Source organism: Oncorhynchus gorbuscha, linkage group LG18 (genome assembly GCF_021184085.1).
Source record: "Oncorhynchus gorbuscha isolate QuinsamMale2020 ecotype Even-year linkage group LG18, OgorEven_v1.0, whole genome shotgun sequence".
Lineage (NCBI taxonomy): Eukaryota > Metazoa > Chordata > Actinopteri > Salmoniformes > Salmonidae > Oncorhynchus > Oncorhynchus gorbuscha.
The window spans coordinates 66,789,423-66,799,780 of NC_060190.1; the positions used below are offsets into that span (position 1 = coordinate 66,789,423).

The window sequence follows — 10,358 nt, forward strand, 5'->3', positions numbered from 1 at the left end:
GCCTCTGGGCAGAGGGGCTCTGGCGCCTCTGGGCTGAAGGGCTCCGGCAGCTCTGGGCAGAGGGGCTCCGGCAGCTCTGGGCAGAGGGGCTCCGGCAGCTCTGGGCAGAGGGGCTCCGGCAGCTCTGGACAGGCGGGAGACTCCGGCAGCGCTGGAGAGGAGGAAGGCTCTAGCAGCGCCGGAGAGGCGGGAGACTCCGGCAGCGCTGGAGAGGAGCAAGGCTCTGGCAGCGCTGGACAGGCGGGAGCACCAGTAAGGATGAGCCGGAGAGACAGCCTGGTGCGGGGAGCTGCCACCGGAGGGCTGGTGCGTGGAGGTGGTGACGGATAGACCGGACCGTGCAGGCGCACTGGAGCTCTTGAGCACCGAGCCTGCCCAACCCTACCTGGTTGCATGCTCCCGGTCGCCCTGCAAGTGCGGCGAGGTGGAATAGCCCGCACTGGGCTATGCAGGCGAACCGGGGACACCATGCGCAAGGCTGGTGCCATGTAAGCCGGCCCAAGGAGACGCACTGCAGACCAGCTGCATAGAGCCGGCTTCATGGCACTTGGCTCAATGCTCACTCTAGCCCGGCCGATACGCGGAGGTGGAATGTACCGCACCGGGGACACTGTGCGCTTCACAGCATAACACGGTGCCTGTCCGGTCCCTCTAGCCCCCCGGTAAGCACAGGAAGTTGGCGCAGGTCTCCTACCTGGCTCCGCCACACTTCCTGTGGCCCTCCCCCCCAAAAAATTGGGGGCTGGCTCTCGGGCTTCCTACTGCGCCGCCGTGCTTGCTTCTCCAACTCCATTCTTCTATACCCCTCTTCGCACTGCTCCAGCGAATCCCAGGTGGGCTCCGGCACTCCTCCTGGGTCGACCGCCCACCTGTCTATTTCCTCCCAAGTAGTATAGTCCAGACATTGCTGCCTCTCCTGCTGTTGCCCGTTACCACGCCGCTTGGTCCTGTTGTGGTGGGTGATTCTGTAACGGTTCTCTTTAGGTGAAGTAGAGGCGGACCAAAATGCAGCATGGTGGTTATTCATGTTCTTTAATTTATAAATACACTACACATGAGATAACTAACAAAAACAACAAACGTGAGAAAACCTAAAACACAAAGACAGGAACAATCACCCACAAACACACAGTGAAACCCAGGCTACCTAAATATGGTTCCCAATCAGAGACAATGACTAACACCTGCCTCTGATTGAGAACCATATCAGGCCAGACATAGAAATAGACAAACAAGACATCCAACATAGAATGCCCACTCAGATCACACCCTGACCAACCAAAACATAGAAACATAAAAAGCAAACTATGGTCAGGGTGTGACACAGTATCTGGTGTGACAATCATTTGCCTCATGCAGTGCGACACATCTCCTTCGCATAGAATTGTGGCTTGTGGAATGTTGTCCCACTCCTCTTCAATGGCTGACATGTAGGCCCCACCAGTGCATTCAAATTGCCATCGATAAAATGCAATTGTGTTCGTTGTTCGTGGCTTATGCCTGCCCATACCATAACCCCACTGCCACCATGGGGCACTCTGTTCACAACGCTCACCCTCACAACCCCATACAGTTCCCGATACAGTTGAAACCAGGACTCATCCGTGAAGTGCACACTTCTACAACGTGCCAGGGGCCACTTAACTTCTTATGGCTGCAGGGGCAGTATTGAGTAGCTTGGATGAAAGGTGCCCAGAGTAAACGGCCTGCTCCTCAGTCCCAGTTGCTAATATATGCATATTATTATTAGTATTGGATAGACAACACTCTGACGTTTCTAAAACTGTTTGAATTATGTCTGTGAGTATAACAGAACTCATATGGCAGGCAAAAACCTGAGAAGAAATCCAAACAGGAAGTCAACCGACAACCGACAACCACTAGATGTCAACCGTCTTTAGAAACTTGAATGAGGCTTCTACTGTGATTTGGGAGCCGGATGGGAGCTGTTTGAGTCAGTGGTCTGGCAGAGAGCCAGGTCCTGGTCAAGCGCATTTCACATGATAGCGACCTGCGTTCCATGGCTTTTCTACAGACAATGGAATTCTCCGGTTGGAACGTTATTGAAGATTTATGATAACAACATCCTAAAGATTGATTCTGTACTTAGTTTGAAATGTTCCTGAGACCTGTAATATAACTTTTTGAACTTTTCGTCCTACGTTTGTCTGGACCTGCACGAGCGTTTGGATTTGTGTACTAAACGCCCTAAAAAAATAATATACTTGGACATAAATAATTTACATTATCGAATAAAACAAATATTTATTGTTGAACTAGGATTCCTGGGAGTGCATTCTGATGAAGATCATCAAAGTTAAGGGAATATTTATAATGTTATTTCTGACTTCTGTTGATTCCAAAATGGCGGATATTTTTTTTCTTTTTTTCTGAGCGCCGTGTCAGATTATTGCATGGTTTGCTTTTTCCGTAAAGTTTTTTTTTTTTATCTGACAGCGGTTGCATTATGGAGAGGTATCAGTCTCCAGATCTCAACCCCATAGAAAATCTTTGGAGGGAGTTGAAAGTCTGTGTTGCCCAGCAACAGCCCCAAAACATCACTCCTCTAGAGGAGATCTGCATGGAGGAATGCGCCAAAATACCAGTAACAGTGTGTGAAAACCTTGTGAAGACTTACAGAAAACGTTTTCGTGGGTGACTGTTGTTGATGTGTGCAGAGGCTCCCTGGTTCGCACCATAATGATCATACTGTTTAATCAGCTTCTTGATATGTCACACCTATCAGGCGGAGGGGTTATGTTGGAGAAGGAGAAATGGTCACTAACAGGGATGTAAACAAATTTGAGACAAATACGCTTTTTGTGAGGATGTAAATTCTCTGGGATATTTTATTTCAGCTCATGAAACAATAGAACCAACACTATATATGTTGTGTTTATATTTTTGTTCAGTATAGATTCACTCATCTTGACTCAGATCTCTGCAACACTTTCAGTAGGGTGTGAGGATTTACTTAGACATCAGTATTTTCTCTCATTTTATTGCCGGTAAAAAGGGCTTTAAGTTTGTGTTCTTTGATTGGCTAAGGACCTCTTTCCTCAAAATTGTATTGCAGTGCTCTCCGGTCTCTCCCCTGTGTGAATAGAACTTCTATAAGATATAATTTCCACTCCAATTTCCTTACACTGATCCCTTGTTTTCCGGATTTTCCCTCAAGTAAAGTACAGACATTTGAATATGTTAGCCTAATTATATTTTAAGTAAATATCACACACACACACACAAGCACACACACACCAATAATTACCCAGAATATGCTTCCCGGAAGAAGCTGTTATTACAGACATTACAGTATGGTGCCAGTAAGTGACTTCAGGCAAATGTGCACTTATGTTGATTGGGACATGACTTAATCCAATGTAACAAATCTCATTTAACTTAATATTGAAATGTGAATAGCTGTTGTCATGTTGCGCAGTCAAGGGCCTTCGACCCTCATACATAACCAGGCTGGTGTTTGGCTACACATGCTTTAATAATAGGCTACATTATGATTTCCACGCCATAAATTGTCACCCATGGGAATATTGAGCAAACTGACCTTGTCATTGGGGAGATGTGATTTCCCTTACAGCCATTTAGCAAAGGGAATAAGTGATTGCTTCTCTCCATATTCTATGATTGAGTCTGTACAGAGGCACTACCAGTAATACTGTATACCCTGGTTTGGTAAAGGAAAGGTATGAAGGTATGAAAATCTGAATACTGCCCAACCTTAGTTGAAAATATAGCCGACATATGTCAAGAGAGCGAGAACAGCTGATGCGGGAGTCGATCCGTGGACCATGCGAAGTCTAGTTCCTACGGACCTGTGCCAAAAAAGCTAAATACATTAACACTGCTTTTAATAGGATAGTTGCGGGGGTGGGGTTTCAAAATCATTACATAGAACGGTAATTCACACCTATGTTTGCTAGAGACTACTACTTGAGATTTTGGTAGTTCTGAAATATAGCCTTTACATTCGAAGTTAATTAAGAAAAACAACAGCCTCTCTCCCTTCTCGTGTCTAACACATTAAGCTTGCATGTTACATAATGTCGGCTGGACACATTATAACACAACCACTACGCAGCCGTCATGGACACAAAAAAAAGCATGCTACATGTACAGAGGGGACAGAACAGAAGGCAGTGTCTGCCTCTCTATTGAAGTGTTTTTCAAACATTATCTTCATCACAAAACACTTACAGATGCGCAATGTTAATTGGACCAGTTTCTCACAGCAGGGAAATAATCCTGCAGCAGCAGGAAATGTGGATTATAATTAATGGCACATTTTTCGTTCTGACAAATCAAGTCTGAAGTTAAGTGGAAATTACAAAAACTTTAGACGCATTTTTATACCTCAAATACACCACAGTGGTGCGTCCTTTAAAAGTTGCAGCGTACTGCTGTACATCTTGCATGGTACAATTAATGCTAGTTAGTGCTAGTTTGACCACCAGATGGCATCTTTGAGAAGCATTTTACAGCCTTCAATAGTAGCTGTACAAGATAATTTAAAACCTTTTTTATAAGAACATAGTATATGGGACTGTTTTGAAAAATGTTCGTTTAATTCATTTGATTAATATTATTGTGTTTATATTCCAAGAAAAACAAAAAACCCTCTGGGTTTCTGTTAGGATGGAACGGAAGTTATGGCGCTGTACAACTTGGCGGTCGGGAGAAGGCTACAGTACTTAGCTATTTATCTAAAGAATCCCTGTGTAATGTGGGCACGTGGGAGACTGGGGTTCAATTCCCCGATGGGGAGGAAGAAGTAGCTAGTCCTTGTAAATAAGAATTTGTTCTTAACTGACTTGCCTCGTTAAATAAAAGGTTACCCTAAGAGCATAACAGTTCTACACCCTAATTGTAGGTCTATTGAATACCCAAACGGAGACTCAGTGAAAATAAAAATCTCATTGATTTATCAAGATGAGTCCCCATGCTTGTCTCAGAGCAGCTAAAATAGTTGTAGGCTTTGCTTCAAATCCTATTGCTTATAACTTCAATATGCTCTTTAAATTAATAGATACAGTGGGGCAAAAAAGTATTTAGTCAGCCACCAATTGTGCAAGTTCTCCCACTTAAAAAGATGAGAGACCTGTAATTTTCATCATAGGTACACTTCAACTATGACAGACAAAATGAGAAGAAAAATCCAGAAGATGACATTGTAGGATTTTTAATGAATTTATTTGCAAATTGTGGTGGAAAATAAGTATTTGGTCAATAACAAAAGTTTATCTCAATACTTTGTCATTGCCAACCAACGGTATATATGTCAAACGTTTTCTGTAAGTCTTCACAAGGTTTTCACACACTGTTGCTGGTATTTTGCCCCATTCCTCCATGCAGATCTCCTCTAGAGCAGTGATGTTTTGGGGCTGTTGCTGGGCAACACAGGCTTTCAACTCCCTCCAAAGATTTTCTATGGGGTTGAGATCTGGAGACTGGCTAGGCCACTCCAGGACCTTGAAATGCTTCTTACGAAGTCACTCCTTCGTTGCCCAGGTGGTGTTTTTGGGATCATTGTCATGCTGAAAGACCCAGCCACGTTTAATCTTCAATGCCCTTGCTGATGGAAGGAGGTTTTCACTCAAAATCTCACGATTCATGGGCCCATTCATTCTTTCCTTTACACGGATCAGTCGTCCTGGTCCCTTTGCATAAAAACAGCCCCAAAGCATGATGTTTCCACCCCCATGCTTCACAGTAGGCATGGTGTTCTTTGGATGCAACTCAGCATTCTTTGTCCTCCAAACATGACGAGTTGAGTTTTTACCAAAATGTTATATTTTGGTTTCATCTGACCATATGACATTCTCCCAATCTTCTTTGTACCTTGTCAGCTCGGGGATTTGAACTTGCAACCTTTCGGTTACTAGTCCAACGCTCTAACCACTAGGCTACCCTGCTAAAAGCCCACATGGTGTTCAGGTCAGGATAACCAAAACATTTCTTTATTAAAGACTATCAGAAAGAATGTTGGTACTTATTTATTTTGATCCAAAGCCATGAATGAGTGAGTCACTCAGCTTTATGTAGGTGCCGCTATATGACAGTGCCATCAACTTGACAATATATAGCAACATTTTAGGTTATTTCGTTGTTGTTTTTAAAAATAAATTGAGCGATTGTAATCTGAATAAAGGCCAAATAATATTTGTAAAGGCCAAAACATTTATTTCTGTTCATAGAGGGAGAGAAATGCTGGACCAATTCTGCTCTGCCCTATGGGACTCCCACTCAGTTGGATGTGATACATAATAATAATACTTTTTGTTGTATTATTTGTTTTGTCTTTTCTGGTGGATTAAACTGAAATTGCAACCAATCACAGCCGGTTGTGATACAGCCAACCTAACAAAGAAATATATTTCAAGATAGAATTCTCCCCCTACCCTCCTTCTAGGCAAGTTTATTGTCCAGCTACCTGCTAATAGCCATAATGGCACTGTACAACTTGACCATGTGTGTTTGAAAGAGTATTTTCCAGTAAGTAACTATTAGTTTACCTTCATTAAATATTTTTTTCCAATATTTCAGTGATAGTAATTATAACTATGGGAATAAATAAACATTTTGAAAGAGTATTTTTATCATTATTTTATCAACAAAAGCATAAAGATGCCATTATTGGTTACATTGTTTTAGTTTGAACGTGCAGACTGGCACTAAGAACAGAGGAAACGTTTCCTTATTCAGCACCATTATTAGTGCAATGCCCCTTAAAGTGTTGCTCTGTGCTACCCAGTGTGGCGGGGTGGCAGTCCACCCCCCCTCACTTCCTCCTTCTCCCTTCCTCCTGGGCTAGGTCCGTATTCTGTGCGGCCCATCCCGTGCCCCCTGCCCTCGTGCCTTGAACCTTGCGCGCTTTCAGTGGATACAGCTGGAGAAGTGGATACAGCTGGAGAACTGCAAGACAACCCCATTGTGCGCCACTCTGGAGCCAAGACCAATATATATTGTCCTGATAATAAAAGGGTTAATAATATATCTGTGTGACTGTCCAAGGGGCTTTTATACAATTCTAAATTAATAATAATAATTGCTTTGTTTAAAAAATAACATTTTGGAGATGATTTTGTTTACAAATAATGTAAAATTAGTGAGAAAAAGGCCATTCTTGAACATGGGGTTAGACATTGTTACTAATTTGTAAGTAAAGCCAGTTTGTTATTTAGAATGATTTATTTTTGTTTTTAGAGGGAGAGAAACCAAAAACCTACAGTCATCTCATGGGTCTCCCAGTCGAGGCTGGCACAGGTATTGAACAAGCATCTGTAACAACACAGTCTTAGACCTCTGCACCACTCAGGCACTGTACAATGTGAATGGTCGGGAGTGGGCTACCGTACTACAGTAAGAGCAAAATAATCCTAACAAAATAAAATAACCTTAGTGTAACAACAGTTTTAGTAATACTGAAGTCATGCACAATTATCCGTTTCTATTTAGGTGTATGTCGCCCATTCATTGTCAGACACACAGTAGGACCCAAAAGCATAATCTGTTCTCTAACTCCCCCTTGCGCTGGTCTAGAGTAATTAAGTGGTGACGCAGGGTACAGTACTAAACCACAAATTACCTCTAACTCCTGCAGCATAATGGCAAATCTTTTAGTGGAGCAACCACTGTACAAGTGTGCATTTCCTAAAGCTGAGGAAAATAATCTGCGTCATTAAGGACTAAAGATCAAGACTCCGAGGAGAGGCAGATGATGCAAATCAAATGTACTATTCTTCTGACAGGCCAGAAAAATTCTGATCTGAAAACCTGGATAAAGAATACCATTCTCCTACATTTACAGCTGTATGGAACAATATAAACTATTGTTAACAGGGTTATTATTAAAAACTATATTAACAATAGAAACTCTATTAAACAGGGTTAGTGATAAGCAATGGCTCCATCCAAGCCACTGACCCACCACTGTCATAAAGTTCCTGCTCTGTGACTACATATACAGTGCATTCGGAAAGTATTAAGACCCCTTGAAACAAGATTCTCTGGTCTGATGAAACCAAGATTGAACTCTTTGACCTGAATGCTAAGTGTCACTTCTGGAGGAAACCTGGAACCATCCCTACGGTGAAGCATGGTGGTGGCAGCATCATGCTGTAGGGATGTTTTCCAGCAGCAGGGACTGGGAGGTCTAGTCAGGATCGAGAGAAAGATGAACAGAGTAAAGCACAGAGAGATCCTTGATGCAAACCTGCTCTAGAGAGCTCAGGACCTCAGACTGGGGCGAAGTCTGAGGACAACGGGACAACAACCCTAAGCAAAGACAATGCAGGAGTGGCTTTGGGACAAGTCTCTGAATGTCCTTGAGTGGCCCAGCTAGAGCCCGCGCTTGAACCCGATCGAACATCTCTGGAGAGACCTGAAAATAGCTGTGCAGCGACGCTCCCCATCCATCCTGACAGATCTTGAGAGGATCTGCAGAGAAGAATAGGAGAAACTCTCCAACTACAAGTGTGCCAAGCTTGTAGCGTTATACCCAAGACTTGAGGCTATAATCGCTGCCAAAAGGTGCTTCAACAAAGTACTGAGTAACAGGCCACACAAGCAAGTTCTTGTGGCACAGTCGATGGCACACTGGGCTACGGGACAGAAGGTTGTGGGTTTTAATACCACTGCGGTAAGCTCACTATCCTTGCCAATTTCATTACTCTGGTGTTGGAAGTGGTCAGACACAGACGTCAGTTCAAAGTGCAATTTTAATTTACATTTGGATGAGTTGTTAAATAATGTGAATTCAATGTGCACTTAACAAAAAAATAAACAATATCATTGGATTTAGATTAAAAGTTGGGTTAGAAAAATATGAAATGCACTTATGTTGATGACCTTTTTGCAAATCCAATTAGCTTGCCAAGTTGATTTAACGTCATCATAGATTTTTTGTTGAAATGACGTGGAAACAATGTTTTTTCAAGCAGTTTTTGCACAGTGGGTTACATCCACAAGCGTGCGTAGGCTTGACATCCACAAGCATGTGAGGACATGCTCTTTGGGTCGGAGGGTGCCGTCTGATACCCAACAGTGCGGTATTGCTATATCAGAAGTAATCTGAATCCTTTTAGACAGTAAAATCACTTGAGAGGGTAACAATGACATTATCTGAACAACAAGCGGAGAGGTGCAACCTGATTAGCAGCAAGTCTACATGTGGAATCAAGAATGAGGAGGAATCACTCTGATGATAAGTGAGAAGGGTGTTATATGATATGTTAATCTGCTGGATAAAGTGACAGGGACACAGGGAGACTGTTATAACCTGCAGAGTTGAGGGAGATGCTGCAGCATTAGATGCTGTGCCTTAAACTTTGACTAGGGAAAGGAAAAGTGCACATGGTCATAATATGACGCCACCAGTGTCATAATATGACGTCACCAGTGTCATTTCCAATAGTCATGCATTATTAATGGTTTTGGCTTGAATGTAGTTATTAATTAGTTGTTTGATACGCAATCAAATCTAACGATATTGTAATGAAAATATATCTATTTTCATCCGATTCCTGTATTTTTTTTCAAATTCTATAATCCTTTCAAACGTCTCAGGCAATTATAAAACGGTTCACTTTCATGTGTTCACATTAAATGGAATTTGTTAAATTGCTTTTTGAAATTCGCCATTCTTGTAACTCAAATCAACCTTCTTTTTGAAACCTGCAACATGCAGTGAAGAATGTCCATCAAGAAAGCCATTCAAATTGTAGTGAAATCCAACAAAATGACACCAAAAAAATGTATAGGTTTTTTATTCAGAAAATGCTTGACATATCGTAGTTAACGTTTGACATTATAACATATCCAATGTGCGCGCTGCGCTGCTCACTCACCTGAAATTACTCTGTCAAAATTGTGTCCGCTTTCTCAGTTATTTTCTTTCTTTACGTGTGCTTTGTGGTAGAAATAACTTGATGAGCGCTAGGTTTTCGTGCGTTAGTTAGCAGTGTATACTTTCATTCCCTGTTAAATAAAAAAGGTAGATCCTGGCTCATCTGCTTCATCAACTGCTTCTTTACGAGAGCAGCACGGCGAGAACATGAACATCGGTGGTAGGCAGCCTACTCTACTAACCAACGTGCAGGCAAGGAAGGCGTGGTGTGCGTGTGCATATACGTGCGAGTGGGGGACGGGCAAAATTAAATCAACCATTCTTTCTATTGATGTTAACCACATTTATAAAAATATATATTTGTATGAGCATATTGAGAAAATCATTTATCATATTTTCTCCAATCAACAGCAAAATCTATCTATTGCTAGACAGTTTTGCATGTTGGCCCTTTGACCGGCAACCAAACAATCATGTCCAGCATTTTATCAACAAATTG

The 10,358-nt window shown here is 42.4% G+C and overlaps 1 protein-coding gene across 2 annotated transcripts in view; it reads right to left on the reverse strand.

Moving 5' to 3' along the window:
* Window positions 1-10,086, reverse strand: part of LOC124003592 (caM kinase-like vesicle-associated protein) — a 33,841-nt gene extending 23,755 nt beyond the window's left edge. For both annotated transcript variants that reach the window (XM_046311965.1, XM_046311963.1), the window contains exon 1: window positions 9,861-10,086. The gene's annotated coding sequence lies outside the window, so the exon portion shown is untranslated. The remainder of the gene's footprint in view (window positions 1-9,860) is intronic.
* Between the last annotated feature and the right edge of the window lie 272 nt (window positions 10,087-10,358).